Source organism: Rhineura floridana, chromosome 9 (assembly GCF_030035675.1).
Source record: "Rhineura floridana isolate rRhiFlo1 chromosome 9, rRhiFlo1.hap2, whole genome shotgun sequence".
Lineage (NCBI taxonomy): Eukaryota > Metazoa > Chordata > Lepidosauria > Squamata > Rhineuridae > Rhineura > Rhineura floridana.
In genome coordinates, this window is record NC_084488.1 from 37,458,867 (window position 1) to 37,472,836 (window position 13,970).

At 42.5% G+C, this 13,970-nt stretch overlaps 1 non-coding gene across 1 annotated transcript; it reads right to left on the minus strand.

Moving 5' to 3' along the window:
- Positions 1-13,113: 13,113 nt before the first annotated feature.
- On the minus strand, positions 13,114-13,232 carry LOC133364695 (5S ribosomal RNA). The gene has a single exon (XR_009758003.1). It is a non-coding gene; the product is annotated as a 5S ribosomal RNA (ribosomal RNA).
- Positions 13,233-13,970: the final 738 nt, after the last annotated feature.

Below are 13,970 nucleotides of genomic sequence, written 5' to 3' on the forward strand. Positions count from 1 at the left end.
ATGCATATTGGAGCAAAAAATCTGAATTTCACATATACGCTCATGGGGTCTGAACTGGCGGTGACCGACCAGGAGAGAGACCTCGGGGTTGTAGTGGACAGCACGATGAAAATGTTGACCCAGTGTGCGGCAGCTGTGAAAAAGGCAAATTCCATGCTAGCAATAATTAGGAAAGGTATTGAAAATAAAACAGCCGATATCATCATGCCGTTGTATAAATCTATGGTGCGGCCGCATTTGGAATACTGTGTACAGTTCTGGTCGCCTCATCTCAAAAAGGATATTATAGAGTTGGAAAAGGTTCAGAAGAGGGCAACCAGAATGATCAAGGGGATGGAGCGACTCCCTTACGAGGAAAGGTTGCAGCATTTGGGGCTTTTTAGTTTAGAGAAAAGGCGGGTCAGAGGAGACATGATAGAAGTGTATAAAATTATGTACGGCATTGAGAAAGTGGATAGAGAAAAGTTCTTCTCCCTCTCTCATAATACTAGAACTCGTGGACATTCAAAGAAGCTGAATGTTGGAAGATTCAGGACAGACAAAAGGAAGTACTTCTTTACTCAGCGCATAGTTAAACTATGGAATTTGCTCCCACAAGATGCAGTAATGGCCACCAGCTTGGATGGCTTTAAAAGAAGATTAGACAAATTCATGGAGGACAGGGCTATCAATGGCTACTAGCCATGATGGCTGTGCTCTGCCACCCTAGTCAGAGGCAGCATGCTTCTGAAAACCAGTTGCCGGAAGCCTCAGGAGGGGAGAGTGTTCTTGCACTCGGGTCCTGCTTGTGGGCTTCCCCCAGGCACCTGGTTGGCCACTGTGAGAACAGGATGCTGGACTAGATGGGCCACTGGCCTGATCCAGCAGGCTCTTCTTATGTTCTTATGTTCTTTAAGGTATGAAGTGTCATTAAATTTCTTTGGTAGAGAAATAACTCTCTCTCCTGTCTTCTGTTTTGCAGCTATGCAGTATAAGAAATGAAGTCATATTCTCAAATAAATGAGCTGCCATCATAAAAACTGCTTTTAAAACAAAACAAAACAGGCCATTTTCACTCCTCATCCCACCTTGCATTAACTGGATGCTGTGAAAATATGCAACACATGAATAGGTCCTCCTTGATGGGCAAGTAAATGCAAGTAATTTCTCATCTAATAATTAGATGTATTATGAATGCAAGATAGGATTTCCAAAACTGGATGAACGTAAGTATAAAATATTAATTGTAGATTCACGGTGACTAATTTTATTTTAGACTATCAGTCTAAAGACCCAGAGAGCACCCCAAAAATCTGGAGTCTCCGGGCAAAAACCAGACACCTGGCAACCATATAATCTAAGCTAAGTGAAGGCTATTGCCCCACCAACCTCAGTCTGCCCTCCACCAGCACTCGCCTGCCTTCTTACATACAACCAGTCTGGAGATCACTCTGCCTGTCATTGGCTCTGGATCCACCAACTGTTGGTTTCCCTGCCTGTTGCCCTATTTCTCCCAACAGGAACCAACCACCACTGTCTAAGCCTATGCTGGGTCTGGTCACACAGATAATTGCTTCCAGTTCTATAAATAAAGACAAAACATTTGCATCATTTGTTTCTGATCAGATAGTTGAGAAGGCAACCTGTGACAGTCACCACTCAAGCCCAGAAACTCAGCTGGCCATCTAGGCTATCTGTCTTCAGAGCTAACTTTGCTTACTAAATGGGCAACATAAGGAAGCATTTGCCTTCACTTCTTAAATCCAGGTTCTCAAAATCTCCTTGTTACTCGAGTGGTGAAACGATTTTGCAAACCCTGCTTAAGGAAGGCAAACAGTAAATCTGCACTGCACAACAGAGCCCAGTGATTTGAACACAGCCTACCAGTGTAGTACCAAATATCTCTGGAAGACATCTTGATGTGAGGGCAGAGAAGATGGTATGGCATGCCCCATTCCTCCTGGTCCATAATTCTTGCCTCGGGACCCCTGATTTATGAGGTGCTTGTTGCTGTTGTCCACTGTCATTGCATAATACTGGAGTCTGGAGAGCTCAAAGCACAGGCTTTCTGACATGGTTTATAATAAGGTGAGAACATTTTTCACCCTGCCTATGTTCAAAAGCAGGGCTTGGGAAAAGTTGTTCAATTAACCAAAACAATTAAGACGAGCTCACCTCACACCCCTGCTTGCCCAGGTGGTCTTGTTTATGGCTTTCCCAAGCTGAGAGAGACAGTGAGCTTAATTGGTTTATGAATGTTCTCACCCTGCTTATTTTAGTGTGCATTTCTCCTAATGGTCACATTTTTTGTAAGCAATTTTCCACAATATGCATCTTTTAGCAAGCAATTGCCCCTAATTTAATGTATTATTTATTTTTACTTATAAATACATTTTTTGCACACTTTCCCCTAATATGTGCATTTTTGGTTGAAGACCTGCATCACGTTTAGGGATGGGATCCGTTGGCCCGTGCCAGTTCGAAAGCATTCCGTCAACCTAAAAGGTTGGTATTGATTTGAGTTCATTCTTTGTCCACTAGCCACTGCTTTTACAGATCCATTTTTCCCCTCAAAAATATTGATATTAATATAGATAATTTTAAAGGAAACATCAATATTTTGAAAGGAAATATCAATAAATAATTGACTGATTGATTGATTATTTTATTATGTTCAAAGACCAGTCCATACAGAATTGTACAACAAATGCAAAATATAAAAAGTAAAATTAATAACTCTTGTACATATTAAAACCAAGCAAACCACAATAAGATATTTCCTTATAAAGCATACAAGTATTTAGGGTTAAAATTATGGAATTATTATTCAATCCTTGCTCGCCGACAATCAATAGAAGCTGCAAGGAAGCTGGCCACTTTCCTTGTGACCCGAGGATTCTGGTAAGACAACAGGTATTCCAGATAAAATAAATCAGATCTGCCGGGAGTTTTTGATATCAGAGTAATAAAAATAGCTCTAAAATCATGATAAAAAGAGCAGTAAAATAACATATGGGCAATTGTCTCCACCTCTCCTGAACCACAAAGGCACAAACACTCTCAATAGGGTACTCTCTTGTATCTGCCTGCCAGGAAAGTGGAAGGTAGAACATTGAACTTGGCTAGCATAAGAGCTTTCCTATATTTAGGGATAGTCAGTTTTGTTAAATAATTTGCAGGTGCAAATGCCACCATATTATCCCTAAAATCTGGGTAGAGTGTGGCCAACCCTAGATGTTCTTGGAGTTCAGTGTCCCTAATACTCTGCTTTATAACTGCTTTGGCTTTAATGTATTCTAATGCCAATATAGCATCAGAAGAAAAACCCAGCTTTTGTAATTTCAATGTTAGCATCTTCCTCCATTTTGATTGGAAGATGTCAATAAGTGCTGGTGGGGCTATACCCACTGGACAAAACAACATCTTCAACAAATAATTCATCTTCAGCATCAATAAATGAAGTGAAATATCAAGAAATGATGGGAAATATCAATAAAATTGTCATTCTTAATACCGTATTTTAATACTGAAAATAGCCACAGAAAATCACTACATAAAAATCCGATCCGCAATGGTAGGGAACAAGTGAATTAACAGAAAATTCAGTACCTAATCCAAATTAGGTGAAATTCTAGCGCATATCTAATCATAACATCCAGAGAAGGGTGAATTTTGAAGGACAGCTGCATTTTAATTCACATATTGTTTCAGGGGGTGCAAATTAAGTAGCTGAAATTTCTCTCCCCATTCCTACAAACAAGTAGTGTTGCTCAGGTTGATAAGCTAGCTTGGTTACAAGAGTTTTTATTCACTCATAGGCAAAAAACCTTGCGGTTTAAGAATGTACCTATAGCCAACAGATATTTCTATCAAACTTTAAAAAGCAGGGAAATTGGGCAGCTATAGTGAATGCACCAGAGGAGCAGGAGACCTGACCTCCTCTCTGAGATATTGGACTGCCCTACAAATTTGTAAAAATGCAAACACAATTTGGGTTGGTCTTTCACAGTCCAATCCACTTCCTGTGTAGCTTGGAAGAATTTGGTAACATGGGCCTCTGAGCATATGGTGAGTGGTGGCAACACCTGCCATCTCCAAAGATGGAGAATTATATTTTTGTATGTTGGTTGGTGTTCTTCTTACTTTGCTTCTTTCCTGTGTTACTAATGTTTCTACAGAGAATCTAAACCAGAAATATTTTCCCCTCCTTATTCATCCTAGAAATCTGTGTCAAGTGTATTTTTATTAATTTCAAAGCCTTTTTATTAGTCATTGTCATGTGATGGTGAAGACAGCCTTTTGTGTTTTATATTGGAGGTTATGTTCTATTTCTATTTTGGGTGCATTAACAGTAGAATCTGAAACTGCAGTTTGATGTAAAATCAGACTGATTCCAATATGTTGCTACTTCAGCAATGACTCTAGCTGTTGGAAAAGAGAGGATGCATATTTTCAGCCTGCTATGTTTAAACCACTTTATTTAAGGCAAGGTGTTCACGGTCAATTAACAACATAGAGCACATCTACCATTTTGCTAGAATATGTTTCACCTCCCACTGTTTTATCATGTGCAAATTGAGACACTCCTGAGGTCCACTGGAGACTATTCTGCAAAAGTCAGTGCCATTATTATGTTTGGAGTTTTTTTAGTGTAATTTTTGCAAATTTTGCTGTACTTCACATATTCACAGAAATAGAAACAAAAGAAAATGATTTCCTATAGGAAGCGTCGCTAAAATTGCAAAGGAAATCAGACATATTGAAAGTGACCATCTGAACTATATCAACTGTCTTCATAATGTTGGTTCCTCCCTGCTAAAACAAGATCAGCACAGCACATGTCTTGTTTCTCTTATTTGGGCTGATTGCAGGTGTTGCCACCACTCACCATATGCTCAGAGGCACATGTTACCAAATTCTTCCAAGGTACACAGGAAATGGATTGAACTGTGAAAGACCAACCCAAATGGTGTTTGCATTTTGACAAATTTGTAGGGCAGTCCAATATCTCAGAGAGGAGGTCAGGTCTCCTGCTCCCCTGGTGCATTCACTATAGCTGCCCAATTTCCCTGCTTTTTAAAGTTTGATAGAAATATCTGTGGGCTATAGGTACATTCTTAAACCGCAAGTTTTTTTGCCTATGAGTGAATTTCCCTGCTTTTTAATCCGGGAGGTAAGAAATGGGATCCTGTCCAAGTTTGCTGAGAATGGATCGATCATTTGCATGCTTACTGAGTTCAATGGGATTTACTCCTATGCAATCTTGGTTAGGATAGGAAAAACTGACCATGGGGGAGGAGGAGTGGGGGTGGGAAGGGGAAGAAATGTATTGGAGGGGGGCAAAGGAAGGGGGAGGGGAAGGCAGGTTTGATCATTTCCATGCTTATAGAGTTCAATGGTATTCACTTCCGTGCAATCATGCTTAAGATAGGTAAAACTGACCATGGGGAGGGGGAAGGGGAAGGGGAAGGATTGGATGGGGATGGGGAGGGAGGAGCAAAGGGAGGGGATTGGAGGAAGGAGATGGGAGGGTGGGTTTGATCATTTGCATACTTTTTGAGTTCAATGGGATTTATTTCTATGCAATCATGTTTGAAAATGGAAATGGACTGCCTTCAACTCAATCCCCACCAATGGTGACCTTTTGAATAGCATTTTCATGGTAAAAGGTATTCAGAGGTGGTTTCACCATTGCCTTCCTCTGAGGCTGAGAGGCAGTGACTGGCCCAAGGTCACCCAGTCAGCTTCACGGCTGTGTGGGGATTCAAACCCTGCTCTCCCAGATCGTAGTCCAACACTGACCCAGGGAAGAGGCAGGGAAGGGAATAGGATGGGGACGGTTTAATCAAAATAGCACTCCACTTACCTGGGAGTAAGCCCCACTGAACTCAGTGTGATTTACTTCTGAGTAGACATTTTCCTTCTTCCCTTCAAAATCATTGCAAGCATACAGAAGCTCCGCTCCACTTACCTGGGAGTAAGCCCCACTGAACTCAATAGGATTTACTTCTGAGTAGACATTTTACCGCCTTCCTTCCCTAAAGCTCACTGCTAGCACACAGAAGCACCACTCCACTTACTTGGGAGTAAGCCCCACTGAACTTAATGGGAGTTAACTCCTAGTACACTTTTTAAAAGTTGCAGAGTCCTTCAAAGCTGCCCCCCCATTTTTTTGACTCTTTCCTTCCCTCAAGCTTGATTGAGCGAGTGGGGAAGGCAGGCAGTGGGAGAGAGCGCGGGTGACCTTGGGCCAGTCACTGCTTCTCAGCCTCAGAGGAAGGCAATGGTAAACCCCCTCTGAATACTGCTATTCATAGGGTCGCCATAAGTCGGGATCAACTTGAAGGCAGTCCAACAGAACAACATGAGCAGACACATAGGCAAACTCCCCTCCTTTTCTCTGCCCCCCCAACCGTTTCTTCTAAGGGGCTGGAATCCTAATCCTTCTTACCTGGGACTAAGTCCCACCGAACTGAATCGGATTTGCTTTAGACTAGGTTTGGGGTTAGGATTGTACTATGAATGTAATCAAATTTAATTTTGTAAAAATTAATTGGGTGTTAGAACAAATTAAACCAGAACTGTCACTAGAAGCTAAAATGATGAAACTGAGGTTATCATACTTTAGATACATAATGAGAAGACATATTTCACTAAAAAAGACAATAATGCTGGGAAAAACAGAAGGGAGTGGAAAAAGAGGAAGGCCAAACAAAAGATGGATTGATTCCATAAAGGAAGCCACAGACCTGAACTTACAAGATCTGAACAGGGTGGTTCATGACAGATGCTCTTGGAGGTCACTGACTTGAAGGCACATAACAACAACAACAAGCCCCACTGAACAAGTGAGATTTACTTCTGAGTAGACATTTTTAGAATTACAGTGTGAGCCCTCAGAATCTTTCCCCCTTCTCTCTCTTCTGCCCTTCTCCCAAAATAGCACTCCACTTACCTGGGAGTAAGCCCCACTGAACTCAGTGTGATTTACTTCTGAGTAGACATTTTCCTCCTTCTCTTCAAAATCATTGCAAGCATACAGAAGCTCTGCTCCACTTACCTGGGAGTAGGCCCCACTGAACTCAATGGGATTTACTTCTGAGTAGACAATTTTCCTCCTTCCTTCCCTCAAGCTCACTGCTAGCACACAAAAGCACCACTCCACTTACCTGGGAGTAAGCCCCACTGAACTCAGTGAGATTTACTTCTGAGTAGACATTTTACCGCCTTCCTTCCCTTCAAGCTCATTGCTAGCACACAGAACCTCCACTCCTTTTACCTGGGAGTAAGCCCCACTGCACTCAATGGGACTTACTTCTGAGTAGACTTTTAAAAAATTGCAGAGTCCTTCAAAGCTCCCCCCCCATTTTTTGACTCTTTCCCACTCACCTCCATTCTGCTGCTGCTTTCTCCCTCCATCGGCCATTCTCTCTCTCTCTCTCTCTCTCTCATGCTTCCTCACACATAGCAAACTCAGCAGAAGGCCAGTGTGAGTCACATGTCTGTTGCCCACCAATCACAGGAGCAGACTTCCCCTGCTTCCTCCAAGTAACTGGAAAGGGAGGGGGAGGGAGAGTGAAACGAAAGAACTCTTCTGTGCATGCGGTACGTTATGATCCACTGTAATGCATTTTTAATAAATTAATTAAAAATAAACCATGCTGTTTTTTTAATTTAAACCTATTACAGATGAAGTACTGTATTTGGGGCAAGCTCGGGGATTTGATTAGGGATACCTTACAGTCATCTCTGAGTTGTAATCAACGACAACAGATTATGACAATTTCTTAAGAAAAAAGTCCAAATGGCTTCTAGTTTTGCTCTCTCCCGTTTTTCACTTTAACCTGTGGATTCTCCGTGGGGGGTGTTGTGTATCACCAAGAAAACTTCCAGAGTTGTAGAGCAAGTGATTCTGAATCCAACAGTACAAGACTTGTAAGTTTTTGTTTTGAATTGGGACTGTACAAAGCACCAGAAAGGGGTGTGGGGGGTATTTTCATTTAACATGGTAGAACGCGAAAAATCACTACTGACTGTAGTATACAGCCACTCTTGTGGCTGTATAATACGCTTGATAAGCTAGCTTGGTTACAAGAGCTTAGTGTGTCGCAGTTGGTTTGGAAAGTCAGCTGATTGTATTTAAGCTGGGTAGTCAGTGGACTTTCTCCAAGCTGGAACTGCAGCCTAGAGGGCACTCTTTTACTGAAGGCCTAGCTGGGCTGGCGCCAGAGGGCGGCCAGGTCAGACCCTGGCCAAGGACCCCTGGGTCCCAAGGGGACCCTCCTTAAGGTGGATGAGTAGCATTCCCTTCCACGATCCGTGGCAGCATCGGCTCCCTACCCTGCCACGGATCATGAGAGGGAGCTTCCAGGAACCCCCTACTGCCGCACAGGCCCGCAATGCCTGCCTGCATGCCCCACCTACCTCTCCCTTGATGTAAATCCTGGTTGCACTGAGGGCACAAGTCTTCCATCAACTAAGATGGCGGCTGAGGTTTCCCTAAGGGACTGATGCCTCTGCCGCCATCTTGGTTGATGGCAGGGATGCATGTGCGCTGCCACCAACCAAGATGGCAGCTGGAGGCATCAGCCCCTTAGGGAGGCTTCAGCCACCATCTTGGTTGATGGCAGCAGGCAGCATTCACCAAGGGAAAGGTAGATAGGTGGGTCGTGCGTGCGTGTGCCAGGGCAGGCTGGTGCCCAAGGGGCCCTGCATACTTGGTGCCAGCCCTGAGGTCTAGTCTGCCTGGCCTCCTGATGATCTAGACAATTGATGGTATGTGAGTTAATGTTGTGTTTAAGAACCCCTCAACCCTTTACACACACACACACACACACACACACACACACACACACACACACACACACACACACAGAGAGAGAGAGAGAGAGAGAGAGAGAGAGAGATTGATTGATTGATTGATTTGTTGCAGGAGGTGAATCTGTACTGGGGTATGGGTTATACCACTTCTGCAAATTAGCTCAGTGTTGTTATACCTAGTTTGCAGGGTTAGGGTAGTGTGTGATAACCCTGCAGTATAGTCTGGTATTGTTATGCAATCTCTTGATGTGTTAGTTGTTATTTTTAGGTTTGTGTGAAGTTAACTGTAGCAGCAGTGGAATTAATTAAGGGCTAGGTGGGGTGAAGGAAGCCAGAGAAAGAACTGGTGCTTTCTGTTGCAGGTAGAAAGATGTCTAAACACCAGATCTACTTGTTAAAAGGACATCAACCTATTAAGAAACAACAGAAGGGTAAACATGGTGGTCATGTTTCTCAGATGCAAGGTCTACCCAGCTTGGTAGATCTGACGCCTGGCCTCATTGTCTCTATCTACTAGAAACTGTACTCTGAAGCTAAATGTCTCTCTGTGTGTATATACTTTGCCCCCATGCCCAGAAAGGTTTAGTATGGAAATCTATGACTGAAGTCCTAATATCTGAACAGTTAGGAATGAACTGACGTTACCATTTAAGGGGCATATTTTTAGCAATGTCAAAAATAATTTATTGCTACGCTGGAGAAAATGTCTGTTCATTTACATTGTTGTATCGTTCTCATTCTCTTACCTGGGTTCATTTGTCCTCAGTGACATGACATGGTGAATCTGATAGGGCAGTGATGTCATTCTCTTAGTTACGTGATTCCTGATTGGCTTGAATCACCCATGCAACAGATCCAAGGAGCATTGCTTTCTCTCTTAATTTACTTTGGCCTCACTGACTCACATCGTATGCACACATTTGACTGGCTACAAAGGAGTTTGATGTCATCATGATTTCTGATTGGCCAGGATCACCACCATGTCTAATCCCAGAAGAAGAAATTTGCAGTAAGCAGAAAAAGGAAAAAAATGCACTGTAGCAGCAGCAGATAAAGGAAACAGTGGCAGCAAACAGGATTGAAGAAAGGGCAGTTTGGGAGGAAATATTTGTTTCTCCCTCTGCCCCCATCACACTGCCTCAAAATAATTATTTTTGGACTAAAATCAAAACTGCTACTCTATTAATAAAAGCACACAGAGGAACAGAACAATCTGCTGTTCTATTTGTGTGAAACCAGTTCTATTTTTAAATCTTGGCTTGCAGTGTTTACATTTCAGGCTGATTCATATTCTTGTGAGTACATTTAAATATTCAGCTGCTTAACCCCACTGTATATTCCCAACTCAAGTGGTCGCTTCATAAATTATCAATAACAAATCTAAAATGTCCAAAGAGGGAGGAGGGAGCTGTGAGCCTTTGGAAGAAAGATTTTCTTTTGTTGAGCTTGAAAACACTAGCTCTTGAGCCGGAGATGTTTTATGGCCACAAAACACCTTATCTGGAAGTTATATCACATTCCGGAGAGAGATTTCTTCATTTTTGTCAGGAGCACTGGATGCAGATGAGAAAGCAAAAGAAGAGTGTAGAAAAAAAAGCTGAGCAAGGATGTGGGAGCAGCCAAGAAAAAAAATCTTATAGTATTTGAAAAACTGCTCTACTTTTTTAAAAGTATAAACACAAGATTTAGGACACTAGCTAATTCCATGATGTCTTTGGAATGGTAAAAACACCATTCAGACTATAACATAGGACAGAGGTTGGCAATCTGGGGCCCTCTAGATGTTGTTGATCCACAACTCCCATCATTCCTGAGTATTGACCATGCTCGCTGAGGTTGTGGGGAGTTAAGAGTCCAATAACTTCTGGAGGACCAAAGGATGCTGCTGCAGGGATGAGACTGTGCTGGGACCTTCAAGGGGCAAGCATTTCCACCTGCCTTGCCCCACCCCTCTGCCTGGGCCTTATCAGGAGGAGCTGCAGGCTGAGTCATGCTGCTGCAGGGATGAGACTGTGCTGGGACCATCAAGGGGCAAGCATTTCCACCTGCCTTGCCCCACTCCTCTGCCTGGGCCTTATCAGGAGGAGCTGCAGGCTGAGTTGTGCTGCTGCAGGGATGAGACTGTGCTGGGACCATCAAGGGGCAAGCATTTCCACCTGCCTTGCCCCACCCCTCTGCCTGGGCCTTATCAGGAGGAGCTGCAGGCTGAGTCATGTTGCTGCAGGGATGAAACTGTGCTGGGACCTTCAAGGGGCAAGCATTTCCACCTACCTTGCCCCCCACCCCTGCTCTTAGTGACATTTGTTTGGGGACTGTCCTTTACCAGGAAGATGAATGTTTTTGGTTTGTTGTTCCTGTTTTTTTAGCTTTTCTGTTATTGTTAGTTTTTATTGTTAGTCTCTTAATGTTTTGATGTTTGCATGTTCTGCTTTGTACGTCGCTTAGAGTAGCTGACAATTCAGCCAGATAAGCGACTAATAAGTCAAATAAATAAATAATAAGTCAAATAAATAAAATCTCTGACATAGTGGATGGGTCAAGTGAGCTAGGGGGAAGAAAAGCTTTTCTCATGTGGGAGATTTGGAGGGTGGATTTATTTATAATTACAGATGTAAGAAGGCATTGTTATCTGTTTCACCCTGTATTTGTTGTCTGCAGCATTGTTTCCATTCCACTGCAGTTCATCTTCTGCCAAATCATCTCACTGTCTGCTGTGGTAAAGTTATGCTATTATTATGTTATTCCACCCCTTTCATTTCAATGCAAATGAAAGGCCCCTTCCGGCCTACAAGGCCCCTTCCAACTCTATGATTCTATGATTAAACTCAATGCATGTGTGTGTGTGTGTGTGTGTGTGTGTGTGTAAGTAAGTAATTATGTGTTGTTGCTTTCAGTCGGACACAATAATAAAGAATACTAATTGTATTTGCTGGATTGATTCTGTTCCAGACATGGGACAAATAAGCTAACATCAGCAATTTCTGCTCCTGTTTCTGTTTTTTGTTGGAATTTCTGACATCCCTATTTATTATTGCAACAAGGCAGCTGAGTTCAGAGAGCTGGAAACTAGATGACATGCTAAATGTATGAATGCATTTACTCTGTCTCTTGTTTTTGAAACAGTAGCCATGTTGGGGGGAAGGGGAGATCAGGACTGGGACTGCAGCATGTGTAGGGTATAGGGATGTGCTAGAATTATGCCAAATTCAGATTTGGTACCAAATTTTCCATTAATTCGCTTGTTCATTATTGTTGTGGATCGGATTTTTATATAGTGATTTTTAGCAGCTATTTTTGGAAATGGTTTTTTTTTAAAAAAAACAATCTGCATCTCTTGATGCTGTTCTGAACTGGCCTATCACACATCAGCATTCCTTCTCCTTTCCATCTCTTGCAGCTTTCCCCCACCCGCGCTGGCTATTTCTCTCGAATAACAAAAGCAAGATGGCAGCTCCAACTCTTACCTTCTTAACCAAGACCTTTCCAGTGTTGTGGTCCTCAGTTGTTTTTTTATTATGATTATTTTGGGGGGGGCTCAGCATTTGCCCATGGCATTGGCATCCAGCATTAGTGGTGGCATTAGTGGCAGCAGCAGCACTGTTAGAGGTTGATTTTTTTGCCATCACCACTACCCTGCTCTGCCTATCTGGAAGTGCCAGTTCCCCAAACAAGAAAAACATCCCGATTCCCAGTTGCTGCCATCACACCCCGCACAGCTGGGACTATCCTACATACCTGAAACAAGAAGAAAAAAAGAGGGTCTGACTCCCATCCCACCCAGCTAGGAGCACTGGGTGCTCTATAAAGAGGAAGGATCCCTCCCTGGCAGAGTGCTAGAGCAGAGAGATGGGAATGGAGAGGAAAATTCCTTCCTCCTCGCTCTACTGGGGAGCGGGTGATGTGTATGAGGTGTCTGCATGGGCATGTATGTGATTCTCTCTCTCTCTCTCTCTCTCTCTCTCTCTCTCTCTGTCTATCTGCATACATGTGTGATATATGTGTATATATAATTTTAATGCAGATTTAGCCAAAGATATAAACATCATATGCTTTCTTTGCTTATTCAGTATGTATGTGGGTGGGTGGGTGGAGGTTGTGCCATGTCATAAAGTACTTTATAGGGGGAAGGCATGTATATAAATATATTAATAATATGTGTATGAATAATAAAAATAATAATAGCAACAATTTGTTGTTTGTTATATGTTTTCACGTCGATTATGACTTATGGCAACCCTGTGAATCTTTTGGATATATTCATGGGGTTTTCATGGTAAGAGGTATTCAGAGGTGGTTTACCATTGCCTTCCTCTAAGCCTACGGCACCCAGTATTCCCAGGCAGTCTCCCAACCAAGTACTAACCAGGCCTGACTCTGCTTAGCTGCTGAGATCAGACAAGATCAGGCGTGTTCAGGGTAGTATGGCCGTAGGCAATAGGAACAATAACAAACTAAATAGATATGGGTACACACACAATATGCATGTGTGCATGTATTGTATGTGTGTGTGTGTATTGTTGTTATGTGCCTCCAAGTCGACTACGACTTATGGCGACCTCCAAGAGCATCTGTCATGAACCACCCTGTGCAGATCTTCTAAGTTCAGGTCTGTGGCTTCCTTTATGGAATCAATCCATCTCTTGTTTGGCCTTCCTCTTTTTCTACTCCCTTCTGTTTTCCCCAGCATTATTATCTTTTCTAGTGAATCATGTCTTCTCATTATGTGTCCAAAGTATGATAACCTCAGTTTCATCATTTTAGCTTCTAATGATAGTTCTGGTTTAATTTGTTCTAACACCCAATTATTTGTCTTTTTCGCAGTCCATGGTATCTGCAAAGCTCTCCTCCAACACATTTCAAATGCATTGATTTTTCTCTTATCTGCTTTTTTCACTGTCCAACTTTCACATCCATACATAGAGATTGAGAATACCATGGTCTGAATGATCCTGACTTTGGTGTTCAGTGATACATCTTTGCTTTTGAGGACCTTTTCTAGTTTTCTCATACCTGCCCTCCCCAGTCCTAGCCTTTTTCTGATTTCTTGACTATTGTCTCCATTTTGGTTAAAAGCCTGTAGAGCTTATATGCAGAGCTATAATAGCTCTGTTATGTAGAGCTGTAATAGAGCTATCTATTTATTATTGTTAGTAGTGGTAGTAGTGGTGGTG